At 36.9% G+C, this 19,737-nt stretch overlaps 1 pseudogene; it reads right to left on the bottom strand.

Annotated features, from left to right (window-relative positions):
• Nucleotides 1–19,737, bottom strand: part of LOC131407284 (cytochrome P450 2C9-like) — a 556,896-nt pseudogene that overhangs the window by 2,716 nt on the left and 534,443 nt on the right.

Raw genomic sequence — 19,737 nt, 5'->3', positions numbered from 1 at the left:
CTGCCTAGCTGGTGACTCTGATGGGGAGACATGTCTCAGGCAGTCTTCCCCTCTGCTGAAGTCGTTCCACTCTAAAAGGGACTGAGCTTGTGTTTTCAGGGCAATCAGTTTCACCACTTCCTCTCTGTAAGAACCTAGGTAAGTCACTTACCTTTCTGTAGTTGTGACACTTCTTTCATTCCTGATGTTGGTAATTTGCGTCTTCTCTCCTCTTTTCCTGATCAGTCTATTTTATTTTTTTGGTTGCTATTTAATCAATTTCTGTAATTATCTTTATTAGTTTTTTCTTTTTCTTGCTTTAGGTTAGTTTGCTCTTCTTTTTCTAGTTATTTCAAGGTGGATGTTTAGATCATTGATTTGAGACTTTTTTTCTTTTCTAATACAACATTGAGTGCTATAAATTTCCCTCTAAGCACTCCTTTGGCTGCATCCCACAAAATTGACGTATTGTGTTTTCATATTTATTGACTTCAAAATAGTTTCCAACTTCTATGATTTCTTCTCTGAGCCCTGGAATATTTGGGAGCATTGTGTTTAATATCTAAACACTTTGTAATTTCCCAGCCATCTTTCTGTTATTGGTATCTAATTTAATTCCACACAGAATTGGAATTAAATCCTTTTCAAGTTTTCAGTTTCTTTTGTAGCCCAGAACATGGTCTATACTGGTGAATATTCCACATGCACTTGAAAAGAATGTGTATTCTGCTATTTTGGATGGAGTGTTTTATAAATTGGGTTAATTATTAAAGGTCAAGTTCATTGATAGTGATCTTCAAGTCTTCTATATTCTTACAGATTTTCTATTTACTTGTTCAATCATTTACTGAAAGTGGACACTTGAAATCTCTAGGTATAATGATGAATTTGTCTAGTTCTTTCAGTTCTATCAGTTTTTGTTTTATATACTTTAAAGGTCTATTTTAGGTACACATGTATTTAAGATTCTTATCTTTTGTAATGAGTTAACTCTTACATGGTTACAAGATAAACATCTTTATCTCTGGTAATATTCTTTATTCTGAAATCTACTTTGTCTGATATTAACATAGTCATCTCAGCTTTCTTTGATCGGTGTTTTTCTACTATATGTTTTTCCATCCTTTTAATTTTTCTGTGTCTTTATAGTTAGGATTGCTTTCCTGTAGAAAGCATATAGTTTGACTGAGTCTTGCTTTTTCATTCAGCCTGACAATCTCTACCTTTTGGTTTTGACCATTTTTTATTTCATGCAATTTCTGATGTCATTGGGTATATGTCTGCCATCTCGCCATTAGTCATTAGTTTTCTCTTAGTCATTTTTGTTTGTGTTTTCCTTTTACCTGCATGTTTTTGGATCAATTGTGTATTTCTTTGAGGTTCCATTTGATCCCAATTATTTGTTTATTAGATCTGTCTATTTTTTTCTGTTTTTTTAGTGGTTTACAGTTTACATCATCAATTTACTGTAGTCAATGTCCAAATAATATTATAATATATCAAGCATAGTGTGAAAATCTTACAATAGCATACTTCTGTTTCCTGCCTCCCATCTTATATGATATTTTTATCATATATATTTTTTCACTTATGTTTAAACCCCACAATACAGTAGTTAAAAGAGATAAAAAATAAAAATTGGTCTTTAATATTCTAAACACTTTTAGGTAAGTAATTCTCACATTACCCTTTTCAATGGCTTTCAATTCTTCTTGGAGATCCATGTTTTCATCTGGGATCATTTTCCTTCAGCATTAATAATTTCTTTTAGTCATAGGTTTAGTCACTGCTGATGAATTTACTTAGTTTTAGATTGTCTGAAAATCTTTTTAGGTAGTTATTTTATTCAGGCATATTTTCAATATATAATTTTATATAGTTTTAAAAGATCAATATGAAAGTTTTCTACATTCTTTTTTTAAGTATTTTCTTTCCCTCATTCTGTTTCTCCTTTACTTCAAAGACTCCAATTAGACGTATATTAGACTGTTTCAATACCACAGGTCACATGTGCTTTTCTTTTCTCTTCTGTTTGTTCATTCTTTTTTCTCTCTGTGTGTAATTTGTATAATTTTTATTGATACTTTGTTCTACTTTGTCCAATATGCTGTTATGCCCACCTAATTACTTCAGATATTGTAATTTTAATTCTAAAGTGTCCATTTAGTTCCTTTTAGGGTTTATTTTCTCTGCTTAGTTACTTTATCTCTTCATCAATTTACCCCCTTTCCCCCTCTCTATTGTTTAATGTATTTATAGTAGCTATTTTAAAGTCCTTACCTGTTAATTTCAACATTTTTGTCATCTGTGCCTCTGTTTTTTATGACTGATTTTTGTCTTGATTATCTGTCATATTTTCTCACTTCCTTGTATGTCTCATAAATTTTGATTGCATGCTAAAAGTCATGTATAAAACAACAGTAGAGACAATATTTGCTTCTCAGAAGAGGCATATCTTGTCCTCTATCAGGCAGAGTGAAGAGGTAAACTCTTTGCACTAATCACAAGTTGGGCTCTTTTGGGGTTAGGATTCAGTTTTAATTCATTTCTGTTAATCATTATTTCATTGTCTTGAGAGCAGGATTAAGCCCCTTTCTTCAGCAGACATTGGGATCTAAGAACCTGAAACTACAAGCTCTTTCTTTCCTTGCCAGCTCAGCCCCTAACTTTTCACACTGTGTGAGATTTCTTCTTCCAGACCAGCCCCCAGTGTCCCATATTCTGCTGTGTGCTTGATAAGTCTCGGAGGAGAAAATTGGCTGGCAGTGAGGAATAAATAGCTCTCTGTGTGGGGCTCCTCCATATTACTGTCTGTCACTCTAGCCTATGGAAAATTCAACTGGTTTCTTCATACTCCCTAGGGAAAAAATGGCTTATCTAGGAAAAGCCCATCCTCCTCTGGAATTGAGTTGCAGCATCAACTCTCTGTTAGATAAGTATGATCTTGTTGCATGTGTAGTGTTTTCTTGATGTTACTATGAGAGAAATGGTCTTTTGTGACCATCGAAGAAATTGAACTTCACCTTTTAGTCCCATTATGGCCAAAGTGTTTTTCCTTCCCAGATCAGCTTTCTAAAAGTTTAAAGAGAACGTCATGAAGGAATAACACTTTGAATGCATTTTCACAATCAGTTACAGGGCAATGTTTTCTGACAGAATAATTGCGTGTTAGCTATCTGTGAATATTTTGTGTGAAAATGACATCAACTCATCCCTATGGAGCATAAAACAAGCATATACCCAAGATGCATTTGCCACTTAATCAGATTCCGTTTGTATGAGCAGACATACATTTGCTTGTTTCTCCCTGGGTCCATGCCTATTGTGATGTGGTGCCATCAGACCAATTATAAGGTCTTTTAAGAGATTTAATTGTCTAGGTACCTGTTAGGGAAAACCTTATCAGGTGTGGTTTCTCTTTAAATAAAAATTAGCAACATAAATTTCTTTAATTACTAATTTTTGTTTTGTTCTATATATTTTAAGGAAAGTTATACCATATAACAATTCTGGAATATACACAGATACCAGGGCATAAATGTCCAATCATTGCTTCTCCTTTCTTCATCATTAATAATTTGGCTCTAGTCTCTGGATTGCTTATCACAGAACAAATTCATATTGGATAATGGGTTCAAAATTAGTGGCAATGATTTAATCCCTACTGCCAGCTCTAACGACTTATGTGGTGCTTCGAAGGGCAAGGGACTAGACTCGACTCACAATAGCTCAGATTGTTGTCATGCATTCCAAATTGCGCCTTCACTTTTTTTTTGTTTTGGCTTGTTCTTCAACCTAAATGAATGAAGAGATAGAGTGAAAATCAGTTTTTAGCCTGACTATGATAATAGTCTTACTTTACAGGTGCACCTCTCCTAAAGAAACTTTCCTATTCCTTATAAACTTATCTGTAAAATGAAGGAATTGAGCTAAATTATGGTCAAATTTTAAAACATATGCAAACTCACTGTGTTCTGTAACAGCTGCATGTGGAAATATCCAAAAATCCCTCAAGATGGCAGTGCCTTCCGATATTAACACAGAACTTTGGGCCTGAATGGACACACCTTTCTAGAAAGCCAATTTGATTTTTGCTTCATTCAAACAAGGAAGCAAAACATGTTCCTTCCCTCCTTTCCTTACCTATGCTTGTGGTTTGAATACAAAACAAAACAAAACATCTTGTTTTAGTTTATTTTTGTACAAAAAAATAAAAATAAAGTTGCTTTTAGTAATTTCTACTTATTTTTCTTAGTTTTTCTTCCAGAGCAATATGGACAACTTTTTCTTTCTTACCTGTAATCTTTCAGATATCTACTTCATCTCTCTTCTGTCTCTCTTTACTCTTCTTTCTGGACCCACACTCAGTCATTTCAACTTCTCAATATATAAAAGAGTTTCAAGAATCTTAACTTCATTGTTCTTTTTTTATATCAATGCTTAATTAGCTCTAGGGTTTGCAAACACCTTTAACACTGTGGTGATAGATGTAATTACTATGTATAAGGATTTAAAAGAGTGGTTTCTTTTTTTATTTTTCTTTTGCTTTGCCGATAGATTTTCACTACAGGATAGTGCAAATAAAGACAGGGCGTGTGAATGGGTATCTGGAAGATTGTTTTTAAATGAGCTAGGATGGACCAGTCAATTCAGGTGTGAGGGAAATGTTTGATTTTATATATGTTGACTTTTTGGTGACATGGGGCTCTTTCAGTGGGTATTTCTTTAGAGCTTTTAAGAGTTAACTTGACTTCGATCTGAAAGACAGAGTTACAGTGTATGTTTTATTGCTTTAAAAAAATTTTTCCATTTTTTACCTCACCCTTTGCTCCAACTAGTTTTCCTGAGCTGTGCTGCTTGCAATATGATCTGCTCCCTTATTTTCCAGAACCTTTCTGATTTTAAAGATCAGAGTTTAATTAACTCAATGAAGAAATTAATTGAAAACATCAGGATTTTGAGCTTGCCGTGGATCTAAGCAAGGTCAAGATACTATCTTTCTGAGTAATAATTCATATTCTTGTCTCTCCCAAGTCTAAAATTTATTTTGACCAACCTGTTACATCTAGTGTTTTAACACTAAATTCCAGCCTGGAGCTCCAAGTCATCCATCTGGGAAAGACCCTGGAGATTTCTTTGTCCTATCCTTTTGTTTTATAGATGAGGAAATTAACTCTCAGAAAGATGAAGCAAAAATTTTTAAGGTTTTTTAGAAAACAAGAGTAGAAAATAGAGCCATAATCCAAGCTCGATGACTCCCTGTCCAAAGGTTTTTCCACTCTACTCCAAGGCTGGGTCTCCATAAGATATTCTGGAACTTTCAAAGAACTGCCTACACCGGTCGGTAGTGGCCCACGAACCTTGTTGAACTGCTTCTGTATCTAAGAGGTTGCCCTCCAATCAACACTTCAGAGACCCGATCCTCAAACTACTTAGCTGACCTTATCCTGGGGATCAGGAAACACCACCTGGAAGAGAGGACATTTGGGTTTGGGGGATGGAGAATCTGAGAAATTGATACTGCCAGGAACACACTGACAAGGGATGGGTTTGGATGCTCCAATAGGGACCTTGGAAGCCTGCACATCATGTATGTAACATGATGTAATCTATGCAGAAATAGAAGTATCAGGATTCTCAGAATGTCATGGATCTGCCCACACCAGTTAGTAGTGGCCCAAGAACCTTGTTGAAATGCTTCCGTTTCCATGAGGTTGCCCTCTAATCAACAAGTCACAGACCTGGTCCTCAAACTACTTAGCTGACCTTACCCTGGGGAGCAGGAAGCGCCACCCTGGAAGAGCGGACTGTTGGGTCTTGGAGATGGAGAAACTTTGGGGTAGTGATACTGCCAGGGATACACTGACTAGGGCTGGGTTTGGATGCTCCAGTAGGGCCCTTGGCAGCCTCCACATAGCTGGGGTGGGGATCCTGAAATGATTAGATGTGTTTGGATCAGAGGCAAATGTCACAGTTTCACCCTGTGCTGACCTGACATGCTTTGCACTGTGCATAACTGGCAATTAACTGAGTGATTTTAGATAATTCACTTAGCTACTGTGGTCCATGGTTACTTCATCTAGAGTTGGATTTAATGATATCTTAGGAAATTTTCCATATCTGAAATATTGATTTTATTTCCAGAGTCAGCTCGTAGAGAGAAAGAGCACTGAATAGCTGTGCGCTCTATAGAGGGTTATCCAAATTTCCTTAACCTCTCTCTCATCTGTAAACTGTGCATCATAATTCCTGACACTTAATGCCTCAGGATTGTGTGAAGAACTGATTTAAAAAGTGAAAGAATTGTTGTAAATTGATTATAAACAGCAAAATGATATATATGTGTAAGGAAAGATTACTGTCTTTAATTATAATCAGATTTTTCTCTCAGGTTCTTTCTGAGTTCGAGTATAGAGAATTATTTTATATGCACAGTAAGTTTCACCTCCAGTGCAGGACAATGTCACATTCATCTGTATGGTCCCAAAGCCTCGTGCAGTGCTTGGCATAGGTATAAGTGTGCTCAGTGATTTTATTATTATTATTTTTTTTGAATTTTTTTTACAATTTTTTGTTTATTGCAGTAACATTGGTTTATAACATTGTATAAATTTCAGGTGTACATCATTATACTTCTATTTCTGCATAGATTACATCATGTTCACCACCCAAATACTAATTACAACCCATCACCACACACATGTGCCGAATTATCCCTTTCGCCCTCCTCCCTCCCCTCAACCCCTCTGGTAACCACCAATCCAATCTCTGTCCCTATGTGTGTGTTTGTTGTTTTTATTATTTACTACTTAATGAAGGAAATCATATGGTATTTGACCTTCTCCCTCTGACTTATTTCGCTTTGCATAATACCCTCAATGTCCATCCATGTTGTCACAAATGGTTGGATTTCATCGTTTCTTAAGGCTGAGTAGTATTCTATTGTGTATATATACCATATCTTCTTTATCCATTCGTCCCTTGATGGGCACTTCGGTTGCTTCCAATCTTGGCTATTGTGAATATCACTGCAATGAACACAAGGGTGCATGTATCTTTACGCATTGGTGTTTTCAAGTTCTTTGGGCAAATACCCAGCAGTGGAATAGCTGGATCATATGGTAGTTCTATCCTTGATTTTTTGAGGAATCTCCATACTGTTTTCCATAGTGGCTGCACCAGTTTGCACTCCCACCAGCAGTGTATGAGAGTTCCCTTCTCTCCACATCCTCTCCAACACATGTTGTTTCCTGTCTTGTTAATTACAGCCATTCTGACGGGCATGAGGTGAGGTGATATCTCATTGTAGTTTTGATTTGCATTTCCCTAATAGTTAATGATTTTGAACATCTTTTCATGTGCCTGTTGGCCATCTGTATATCTTCTTTGGAGAAATGTCTGTTCAGGTCTTTTGCCCATTTTTTAATTGGGTTGTTAGTTTTTTTGTTGCTGAGATGCATGAGTTCTTTATATATTTTGGAGATTAAGCTCTTATCAGATGTATGGTTTGCAAATATCTTCTCCCAATTGTTAGGTTGTCTTTTCGTTTTGTTGATGGTTTCCTTTGCTGTGCAGAAGCTTTTTAGTTTGATGTAGTCCCATTTGTTTACGTTTTTTATTGTTTCTCTTGCCCGGTCAGACATGGTGCTTGAAAATATGTTGCTGAGACCAATGTCGAAGAGCGTACTGCCTATGTTTTCTTCTAGAAGTTTCATAGTTTCAGGTCTTACATTCAAGTCTTTAATCCATTTTGAGTTGATTTTCAGCTATGGTGTAAGGTAAGGGTCTACTTTCATTTTGTTGCATATGGCTATCCAGTTTTCCCAACACCATTTGTTGAAGAGACTTTCTTTTCTCCATTGTATGTTCCTGGCTCCTTTGTCAAAGAGTAGCTGCCCATAGATGTGTGGGTTTATTTCTGGGTTTTCAATTCTATTCCATTGATCTGTGTGTCTGTTTTTGTGCCAGTACCATGCTGTTTTGGTCACTATAGCTTTGTAGTATATTTTGAAATCAGGGAGTGTGATACCTCCAGCTTTGTTCTTTTTTCTTAGGATTCCTTTAGCTATTCGGGGTCTTTTGTTGTTCCATATAAATTTTAGGATTCTTTGTTCTATTTCTGTGAAAAATGTTGTTGGAACTTTGATAGGGATTGCATTGAATCTATAGATTACTTTAGGAAGTATGGACATCTTAGCTATGTTAATTCTTCCAATCCAAGAACACAGAATATCTTTCCATTTCTTTGTGTCTTCTTCAATTTCTTTCAGCAATGTTTTATAGTTTTCAGTGTACCGATCTTTCACCTCTTTGGTTAAGTTTATTCCTAGGTATTTTATTCTTTTTGTTGCAATTGTAAATGGGATGGTATTCTTAATTTCTCTTTCTTCTACTTCGTTGTTAGTGTATAGAAATGCAACTGATTTTTGTATGTTGATTTTGTATCCTGCAACTTTACCGTATTTGTTTATTACTTCTAAAAGTTTTCTGGTGGATTCTTTAGGGTTTTCTATATATAAAATCATGTCATCTGCAAATAGTGACAGTTTCACTTCTTCCTTTCCAATTTGGATCCATTTTATTTCTTTGTCTTGCCTGATTGCTCTGGCTAGGACTTCCAGTACTATGTTTAAAATAGGAATGGTGACAGTGGGCATCCTTGTCTGGTTCCTGTTCTTAGAGGGACAGCTTTCAGTTTTTCACCATTGAGGATGATATTAGCTGTGGGTTTGTCATATATGGCCTTTATTATGTTGAGGTACTTTCCTTCTATACCCATTTTATTCAGAGTTTTTATCATAAACGGATGCTATATCTTGTCAAATGCTTTCTCTGCATCTATTGAGATAATCATGTGATTTTTATTTTTCATTTTATTAATGTGGTGTGTTACGTTGATTGATTTGCGAATGTTGAACCATCCCTGCACACCTGGAATAAATCCCACTTGACCATGGTATGTAATCTTTTTAACGTATTGTTGTATGTGATTTGCTAGTATTTTGTTGAGGATTTTTGCATCGATGTTCATCAGTGATAGTGGCCTGTCATTTTCTGTTTTTGTGTTGTCCTTGTCTGGTTTTGGTATCAGGGTAATGTCGGCTTCGTAGAATGAGTTAGGGAGCTTTCCGCCCTCCTCAATTTTTTGGAAAAGTTTGAGAAGAATAGATATTAATTCTTCTTTGAATGTTTGGTAGAATTCACCAGGGAAGCCGTCTGGTCCTGGACTTTTATTTTTGGGGAGGTTTTTGATTACCATTTCGATCTCCTTACTGGTGATTGGTCTATTCAAATTCTCTACTTCTTGATCCAGTTTTGGAAGGTTGTATGATTCTAAGAATTTATCCATTTCTTCCAGATTGTCGAATTTGTTGGCATCTAACTTTTCTTAGTATTCTCTTATAATCTTTTGTATTTCTGAGGTGTCTGTTGTAATTTCTCCTCTTTCATTTCTGATTTTACTTATTTGTGCCTTCTCTCTTTTTTTCTTGGTGAGTCTAGCTAAAGGTTTGTCAATTTTGTTGATCTTTTCAAAGAACCAGTTCCTGGTTTTATTACTTTTTTCTATTTTTTTTAGTCTCTATTTCATTTATTTCTGCTCTGATTTTTATTATTTCCCTTCTTCTACTGATTTTGGGCTTTGTTTGTTCTACTTTTTCCAGTTCCTTTAGGTGCATTGTTAGATTTTTTATTTGAGATTTTTCTTGTTTGTTAGATAAGCCTGTATTGCTATAAACTTCCCTCTTAGAACTGCTTTTGCTGTATCCCATAAATTCTGGCATGTCGCATTTTCATTTTCATTTGTCCCCAGGTATTTTTCGATTTCTCCTTTGATTTCTTCATTGACCCAATCGTTGTTCAGTAACATTTTGTTAAATCACCACATATTTGTAGCTTTTCTGATTTTCTTCCTATAGTTGATTTCTAGTTTCATACCATTGTGGTCAGAAAAGCTGCTTGATGTTATTTCACTCTTCTTAAATGTATGGAGACTTGTTTTGTGGCCTAATATGTGATCAATCCTGGAGTTGTTTCATGTGCATTTGAAAAGAACGTGTATTCTTCAGTTTTTGGATGGAATGCTCTGTATATATCTACTAGGTCCATTTCTTCTAGTGTGTCATTTAGGGCCAATGTTTCCTTATTGATCTTCTGTTTGGATGATCTATCTGTCAGTGTAAGTGGAGTGTTAAAGTCCCCTACTATTATTGTGTTACTCTCTATTCTATTTTATGTCTGTTAATAATTGCTTTATATATAGGTGCTCCTATGTGGGGTGCGTAGATATTTACAAGTGTTATATCCTCTTGTTGGTTTGTTCCCTTGATCATTATGTAATGCCCTTGTGTCTTTTTACAGTTTTTGTTTTAAAGTCTGTTTTGTCTGATATGAGTATTGCTACCCCCGCTTTCTTTTCATTGTCATTTGTGTGGAGTATCTTTTTCCATCCCTTCGCTTTCAGTTTGTGAGTGTCTTTAGATCTGAAGTGTGTCTCTTGTATGCAGCATATATATGGGTCCTGTTTTTTTACCCTGTCAGCCACCCTATGCCTTTTAATTGGAGCATTTAGTCCATTGACGTTTAAAGTAGCTATTGATAAGTATGTACTTACTGCCATTTTTTAACTTTTTTTTTCTCGGTGTTTTAGTAGTCCTTCTCTCTTCCTTCCTTCTTCTATACAGAATTGATGGTCTCTTTAGTTTGACCTCTGTCTGAAAGCTCTACTCTTTAACTCCCCTCCTCCCTCATTTTATGTTTTTGATATCATATCTAACTCTTTTTTGTGCGTTTGTACCCATTGCCCTCTTATCATGGGAATAGACAATTTTTCCTATTTGTGGTCTTCTCTTTTTACCTTAAATCAGTCCCTTTAACATTTCTTGCAGCACCAGTTTCTTGTTGACGAATTCCTTTAATTTTTGCTCCTCTGGGAAATTTTTGATCTCTCCTTCCATTTTGAATGATAACCTTGCTGGGTAGAATATTCTCGGCTGTACTTTTTTTCCCTTTAGCACTTTAAATACATTGTGCCACTCTCTTCTAGCCTGTAAGGTTTCTGCTGAAAAGTCAGCTGATAGCCTTATGGGGTTTCCTTTGTATGTAACTTGACTTTCTCTTGCGGCTTTTAGGATTCTCTCTTTATCTTTACTTCTGGACATTTTGATTATGATGTGTCTTGGTGTGCGCATCTTTGGGTTTATCTTGTTTGGGGCTCTCTGTGCTTCTTGTACCTGGATATCTGTTTCCTTCCGTAGGTTAGGGAAGTTTTCATCTGTTATTTCTTGAAATAGATTCTCTGCCCCTTTGGCTCGCTCTTCTCCTTCTGGGATACCTATAACATGGATGTTAGTGCGCTTGATGTTGTCCCAGAGGTCCCTTAGACTGTCCTCACTCTTTTTAATTCTTTTCTCTTTTACCTGTTCACCTTGGGTAATTTCTTCTACTCTTTTGTCCAGCTCGCAGATCCGTTCTTCTGTATCCTCTACTCTGCTTTTGAGTCCCTGTAGTGAATTTTTCATTTCCAGTATTGTATTCTTCATTTCTGATTAGTTCTTTTTTATATCTTTCATTTCCTTGTTGACAGTCTCACTGAGTTCATCTATTCTTCTCCCCAGATCAGTGAGCATCCTTAACACTCTTTGCTTGAACTCTCTGTCAGGTAGGTTGCTCATTTCTGTCTCACTTAGTTCCTTGTCTGGGGATTTGTCCTGTTCCCTTACTTGGAATGTATTCCTTTGCCTCCTCATTTTGCCTCTTTCCCTGTGCTTGTGTCTACGTATTAGGTAGGTCAGCTACGTCTCCTGCTCTTGGATAGGTGGCCTTATGTAAGTGATGGCTTAGGAGGCCTGCAGTGTGCTTCCCTCAGTTCTCAATGTTCCAGGGGTGACCCCTATGTGGGCTACGTGTATCCTTCTGTTGTGGCCTATTTGCTTTCCCTGTAGGAGACCAGGGAGGCTGAGTTATGCTCCTGGCCAGCTGTTGTAATGCTCAGCTGCTTGTAGTTGTTGTGGGCCCTTCAGTCTCTTTATCAGGTGTGGTTAGCCCCAGCACAGTTAGCTGCAAGTTCTAATAGCACATTTGTGTTGCAGTATTTCTTTTAAGTGAGTAGGCCCCCAGCATGGCAGGTTGTTAGGCTCATGGCCTTACAATTGCTATAAGCCTCCAGGCTTTAGGTCTCTTGTCAGCTCTCTGAGGATTGCAGCTGGGTGGGGCTGGCCTCATGCACAGGAGCACCCAATTGTTTCAGGCTTTGGAAGGTGGGGCAAACCCCCTATGTGAGTCTTTGAGAAGCACAAGTCTTCTGCAGCTGACAAGCCCTGCCGCCCACAGGTCCACACACACAGTCAACACAGTCCTGCCCCATGTGCATGCCCTGACCTCCCGAAGCAGACCCAGTCTCTCCACGGCGGGAGAGCCACACACTCCACCACTGCCCCACACTCTCCACCCGCTCCTTGTGCACACCCTGCCCCACTGAAGTGAGCTCAGTTGCCAGGCTTCAGAGAATCCAGTCCTCAATCTATGCAGGCCCACAAGTTGCCTGAGGTCTTTTGTTGGGTGGGGCCAGTCTCTAGGGTGGGCTGCCTGCCCTGGCTGAGCTGGATTACATCGGTGCTCTAGTGGGTTGGGCAGACCTGGGCTAGCAGGCCCCAGGGTGAACGCCAATGGCATCTGTGTCAGCACGCCCACACCAGGCCACAACAATGGCTGCCGCCAATGTCTCAGTCTCTGGAGAGGTCTCACCTCTCACTGCAATGCACTCAGAGCCTATCATGTGAGTCTGTTTTCACCAAAGCACTGTGCACCTTTCTCTCTGGTGATTTTTGGTTGCTTTCTGAAACGGGTGAGTTTGCAGGTGGGCCCTTTAAGAGCCGGTTTTAATTTCTTTGTGAACCAGCATTTCTGGGGGGTACTCCCCAATGTTTTAGTAGCAGGCAAAGTCTGATATTATGCTACTCATCTTGATTGTGCTGGGTCCACAAAGTGCCTACAGTGGGGGCACTCCCCGGCTCAGGGTCCCGCTCCTCCAGTGAGGGCTGCATACCTTTGGGCTGCTCCCGGGCGATCGGGCGATTGTGAAGTTGGTGGCTTGTGAAGGTGGTGTTTTTTTCTCTCCAGAAGGGAGTTTCTGCCTCTTCCATCTCAATTAGGATTGTCCTTTGTTGCAGGGGTTCCTCTTATCCAGCTTTCAGTTCTCTCTCAGGGGTAATTTTTCCACAAGTAGTTGTAAATTTGCTGTGTCCGCAGGAGGAGGTGAGTTCAGAGTCTGCTTACGCCGCCATCTTGACTTCTCTCTGTATCGCTGACTATATATTGATGTAGCTTTATTATGAAATGAGGATACTTAAATATTCAAAAAACATTTATTTTGGATAAATGTTATCTGAAATAAATATCCAAATTTCTCCAAAATGCATGTTATTGATATATTTGGTAGCAATGAAGAACCTTCTAGAACTATTGTCCATACCACTTAATTTTGTAGTTTTCATCATTGTTATTTTGCATTTAACTTTTGATACACAGAATTTGCTTTTAGCTTTCACGTTTATTTGGTTCATATTGGTCATTGGGCAGTATATTCAGTGGGTGTTTCTTTTAAATACCCATCCAGTCATTACAGGAAATGAGAAGTCATAGTCCCTCACCAGATGATTTTTATCTCATCCTTAATACGCCTCATGCTTTTATATTGCCTTTAGCTGGACTGATAAACATTTCTTCATTTCATGTTGCTTTTCCTCTCCTAAAATGAAAGGTATTTTGTTTTAGGTGCTGCACTTTAAACTTTTAGTTAAAAAACTTTGTATTTTAATTGTTTATATCGATCTACATAATCAATGATGAGAATTAGTATCAATAGCCTTACTATGAGAGGAAGTCACACAGCTCTTACAATGCTGACAAATCCCTTTATTCTATCTTTTGCTGAAAATATCTACAATTTTATAATTTTTTTCCTATAAATAAAATAAACTTAGTAATTTGCTTATAAAAATAATTTAATAAAAATTGTTTTCTTTATAAAATTAACCTAATAATATCTTTAAGCTTTACTCCCATATTATCAATCATTATTTAGACTCAAAATTTTCACTGGTCTTTTGCACGTTATTCTTTTTGTATTACACATTCTCCCTTTTCTTGGATATATTTTTATTTTGTTGGACTTTTTCTCAAGTCATTATTTCCAAAATGGCTTCAAGATTAAAAAATGTGTCAATGTTTACAGGTACAAAAATGTCTGTATTTTGACCTTATATTTGAATTCTAGTTTACCTTGCATAGAATAGCAGTTTTGAAAACCATTTCCTGTCGTACATTTGAAGACTTTACTCCACTATAGTCTATCACTTGTAAGCATTGTATATGGGAAGCTTTATTCTAAACTGAGTCTCATTCTTTATAAATTCCTTTTCTTCTCCAGAACTTCTTGGGGTTTTGTTGTTGTGTTTCTTGATGTTCTCAGGTTTCACAAGATTGTGGGAGGGTGTTTTTTTTTTTCTTTTACTTTAATCCTACTGAGAACTTGGGGGATCCTTTGGATTTTTCATCAATTTAGGGAAATTTTCTTCAACTCCTTTGCTTCGTTTTACATTTGATCATTTTTTGTCTCTCCTAGAAACTCCTATTACAAATCACTAGAACTTCTAGAACTGTTGTTCATACCACTTAACTTTGTTTATGGTTTTCATCATTATTACTTTGTACTCTATTTTTGGAGAAACTCTTGTTTGCCCAATAGCTTCTTGTTAACTAAATCAAACTACAGCTAAATCTATGTTATTACTAAGCATATCTGTTTATTTTAGAAAATATTTTTGCAATCATATTCTTAATTACCAAGAACTTTTCTTTTGTCTAATACCTTGTTTTTATGTGGCGAAATTTATCTGATGATATTATACTTATTTTAATATTTTTCTGTTTTCTCTAAGTTAACTTCTTCAGGGTTATTTTTCTGATTTTTAATTTTAGTGTTTGTTATGCTGTTGAATTTCCTCAAATATGTTTAGAGTTTTGTTCATATCTGTGAGTTTCTAGACACTTACAAATATTTATAGTATTGAATGCTGGAGCATCTTCCTCACCCAACTAAGAAGAGGCAAGTAAGCTCTGGTTCTAGGACGCTCATTGGAAATGGATGTGCAAGGCAAGGGATGGGTGCCTGCAACCAAGGGACTATCCACTGTTGTGTTTGATTGATTTCTTTCCTTGACTTGGTAAGTTCTTATCTTCTGTCTACTGTCTGTTGACCCTGCACCCTCTTTAGGAGTAAATGGTGTCAGAACTCGTGACATATATAAAAGGGCTCTGCCAAGAGAGTTGGGATATGTCTACTCTTTTCTAAGACAAGACCAGCTCCCTATGCCCTTCTCTTTACCCTGTTTCCTCCTTTCTGTCTCTGCATCTAGCCTTTCCTTGCCTCTTCTGGGAAAAGGCACTAAAAGAATGTTTCTTTCTTCTACTCATATGATGATGAATTCTGACACAAAAGATATTCTCCTTCATCATTTTTGAAGATCATGAATTCCAACCCTTTGAAAATCTGATAGCTTTCAATCTCGCTATTAAAACATGGCCATCTCTGAAGAAGTGAGAGTTATTTTTATGTTGTAATTTTCTCTGAAAACTTAGACCTTTATCAATACCAAGGTGACTGTTTTTGCTTAGCACACCTGTAGGCCAAAGTGCACAAAAGATAAAACAATATTTATTCAAAAGTTCAAAGTCTTAGCACAGATTCAGTGATTAGCTTGCACGTGGTACTTATAAAATCTTTGGTTTCTAAGCTTTCCATTGCATTTACACAATGGATCTCTTCACAGTTCTGGTGATTTTTGTTTCTTGTTTGATTCTCCTTTTTCTGTGGAATCGAAGCTACACCAAAGGGAAGCTGCCACCTGGCCCCACTCCTCTCCCAATCGTTGGAAACATTTTTCAGATAAATACTAAGATCCTCAGCCAATCTCTAAGCAAGGTTAGTATGATTAATTTTCTTCTAATTGTTTGAATAATAAATAAGACAGCTCTATGTCAAAATATGGTATGGTCCCAGACACCATGTTTTAAAGAAGTGGTTTTAACAGAAATGTCCACTGGACACTCAGACACAATTTTATGTAGTATACAGCTATAAGGCTGCCAGAGGAAATGAGATCATAAAGTGGTTTTTGAAATTGGCAAAAGTATGAGTTCCCTGTCCATGTTGTGACCTGGGTTACCTTTACAGTATTTATTCTTTGGTGAACTCTAATGTCAATGACACGGCTTTCAATTAAAAAAAAAATACTGATTTACAGAGTCACAACACTGAAATTTTTCTAAAAATACATTGATTTGAAGTCAAGGAAATAACTAAAGGTTCAGGAAATTTCAGAGTTTCTATCATAATTTCTCCATGAATGAGTGAAGAACTGCTCACACCTAGCTATTTTTATAGCAATATCTCTCTAAATCTTGAAAGAATTATCTGAATTCAGTCTTCTCTGAGACAGCTAGTTACCAGAGCACTGACCCTGGAAGCTCCTTCTTGTTGTGTTTTGGGCTCTGGATGCGAAGAGATTGTATCAGCACCCCAGCTCATCCACTTGTTAACTCAACAGCCCAACAGTCTTGGGCAAGTTTTTAAATCTCTCTGAGCTTTAATTCCCATTTCTTAATAATGTGAATAGTAATAATTTGGCACAGCTTATTTGAGTATATCATATATTCAACAGGTTATTGAATGCCTACTTTGAGATACCGACCCTAGGTTTTTGGGATCCCTGTGCAATACAAATTCACAAGAGGCTAAACCAAAGTCTCAGACAAGGTTTTATTGGGGCTTATGCTCAAGCACAAGGGAGACTAGGAGAACAGGCTCTCTGGCTGGCTCCCTGAAGGGAGCCATCCTGAGTCTTTTATGGGTGAGAGGCACAGACTGGTGTCATGACTCTCTGCCTCCAGAGGCATTCTGCTTCCCTCTTCCTGGTGGTATTGGCTGCTGCATGTGCCCCACTGGGGTTGCGGTTCCTGCGCCTGCCCAGTAGGTGTAACATGGCAGAATTGCTCACCACTGCCTCCCCAGGAAGGTCATATAGTGGTCATCTCAAGGCTTTGAGTGCATGCAGGGATCAGGGTTGACTGCTTGTTGGAAGTTATGTGGTTGGAAGGTAGCTTATCTTGACTTGAAAAATAGCTGGATTGGGAGGTGCCAGATCTGGTGGTGAGGGGTGAGGGGAAGAGTCCCTCCCCTATTCTGTCTCATTCCCTCTGAGAGATTTTACTCTCCTTATTCTCAGGGGCTAGGATCTCGTGTTCTCCTCTTCTGGAGCTACTTCCTGCTGAGTAGGGGCGTTGGTCGTTCCATCTCATTGAACCAGTCTCTTAGTAAGATGGTGAGGCAGGTGGGGTCCCAAAGTTAGGCCTATATAGTTATGCAAGTAACCAGATATTTAATAAGAAAAACAAGGTTAATTGTTGGAACAAATTATAGACCAGTTCCTGAGTCCAGGGAGCAGCCAGTCAAAGGATTTCTAGAAATCAGAGTCAAAGCATCTTTTGCTGTTCAGTATGTCTCTGATGATGTTATCATATGTTCAGGTATCTTTGTGAGTGGTTTACACAGCAACAGATGTAAATCTCTCTTAAGTTTATATCACCTTGTCCAGCTTCATTTTGCAAGGCTTCAGGAAAAAGGGCAGGTTCAATTCTCAATGATTCCAAATGAAAATGATGGAAAAAACTGAAAATGTTAGCTTGGAGACTTGTAGCCTGATATTTCAGGACACTAGAAGAATTCAGATCCAGTCTACTTAACAGATATAAAACAAATCTCAAAGACAATTATCAGAACTAGAACCTAATATCCATGAATGTATACTATAGTTTCTACTGAAATATAATTTTTCTCACTAAAATCACCCTTATTTTTACCAAAGATAGCCAATTAAGTCTCATTGGTTGGCAAAATAAGTCTAGTTTCAATAACTTTGGCCGAATTATTTACAGAAGTACAGCAAGAATAGCAATTGATTGGATAGGCTCTTTCAATTCTGCTTTGTTGGAACTTTTATAAGGAATCTCAGATTGAACTTTAAAGGCCTCTTGAGGCCAGGAAAACCAAGCCAAGGACTTGTCATTGGACTCTGCCTGCAATATCTATAGATTTGGGTGGATTCCTCTCTTCTTGAGGTTCCCCCAATTATCCTGAGGTTCCTTGTACCTTCCAGGAAGTGACTTCCTTTAATCACCTGGTAAGGTTCCAGGGAACACTATAAGCAAAGTACCAAGACAATCTTTCCAGGTGGCTAAATTCCATCAAGTCAACCTTTATTCCTCAAACGCTATCTTGTCATATCTGAGTCTGCATGTTTCTCTAAAATATGACATTCCAGTCAAAGCTTTCATTATATAACCAATGTTTCTAATTGTATCCTGTTATAAGGAGAACAGATTCTTATTGAACTTTTGAAAATAACTGTATTGCCGTGAAAACAATACTCACTCACAAGGACTTTCCAAATTCTGGAGGGATCAGGTAGGGAGAGAAAAGATAAATGGTCCAATTCTGCTTACAAAGATATAATTTTACCAAATTGCTATGTCATATTCAGCTTAAGGAAAAGAGAAAAATGTTTCCTTAGATCTGGAAAAAATAAAACATCAAAAAATCAGCAATATCACAAACTAAATCTCGTAAAAATTATAGGCATCCTCATCAGTTTATTCAGTCCTGTGTAATTGATTCTTGATCTTAATATTCTGTTAGCAGTTTCATGAAGTCATCAGTTTCTTCACTAGATTTCTGTAATTTCTTTCCCAGTTCAGTTTTATGATCTGAAAGTTTATCAGAAACCTGTATTCTGGAGTATGTGTCAGAGTCCTTTCCATGAATATCTATGAAAATGAAACATATTTGCAAAAGCATCAGAGTAAAACAGAAACTATCTGCAAATGACTAAGAAACCAAAACAGCAATTTAAAAAGAAGCTTAGCTATTTCTGTGACATACAATAATTTAAGATAATTACTAGAATTATGGCTGACAACCAGGACAGATCAGAATTTTAGGAATTTTACTTAATTTTCTTTTTAAAAACACTTATATCAATAAGGTTTATGCACATAATATCACAGGTCCCTATGAAACAATGCTTAATTATCCATTTAACCACTCTGACAATTAAACATTTTCAGGCCAATGCAGAAAATTAAACAACTGTAGGAAACACTTTAGCACCTGTGATTAAAGACCTGATAAAATCAATACAGGACATTTATTTTGATAAAACATAAAATATCTACCCTTCTGGTAGGTTATTCAAAGAAAAAACCTTTCATAATTCCTTTATCAAGAGCGTATTAAAAGGTCAAGAAAATTATCCTTTTAAGAAATAGAAAACTAAATTCTAATTTTGTACCAGCTTATGTTTGACATTAACACTCATTTACTTAATTAGATTTACTTCGATTTTAGCCAATGTGACCATGCATAGAACTCTCTTTAGGGTTCCTCTCCCACAAACCTTCTATAACTTTCTTTTTACCTTTAGAATTTGTCCCATGCCTTCTTTTTTCCCTTCTAGTACTTTAGGACAAATTTTTCTTTCTTAACAAAACAAAGAAAAATATTTCCATTCTTTAAATACGTTTTCCTTATTAATTTTTAGTGGCTTTAATCACATATATTAATTGGAATTCTTAACCATTATAGACCTTTATTTTTAGTGAAAACTGAGAAGTAAACAATTATGAACTGTCTTTTACATTAGC

This window comes from Diceros bicornis, chromosome 6, assembly GCF_020826845.1.
Source record: "Diceros bicornis minor isolate mBicDic1 chromosome 6, mDicBic1.mat.cur, whole genome shotgun sequence".
In the NCBI taxonomy this organism is placed as follows: domain Eukaryota; kingdom Metazoa; phylum Chordata; class Mammalia; order Perissodactyla; family Rhinocerotidae; genus Diceros; species Diceros bicornis.
Note: the sequence above shows the minus strand (reverse complement) of the source record. Positions and strands in the feature narration are given on the sequence as shown.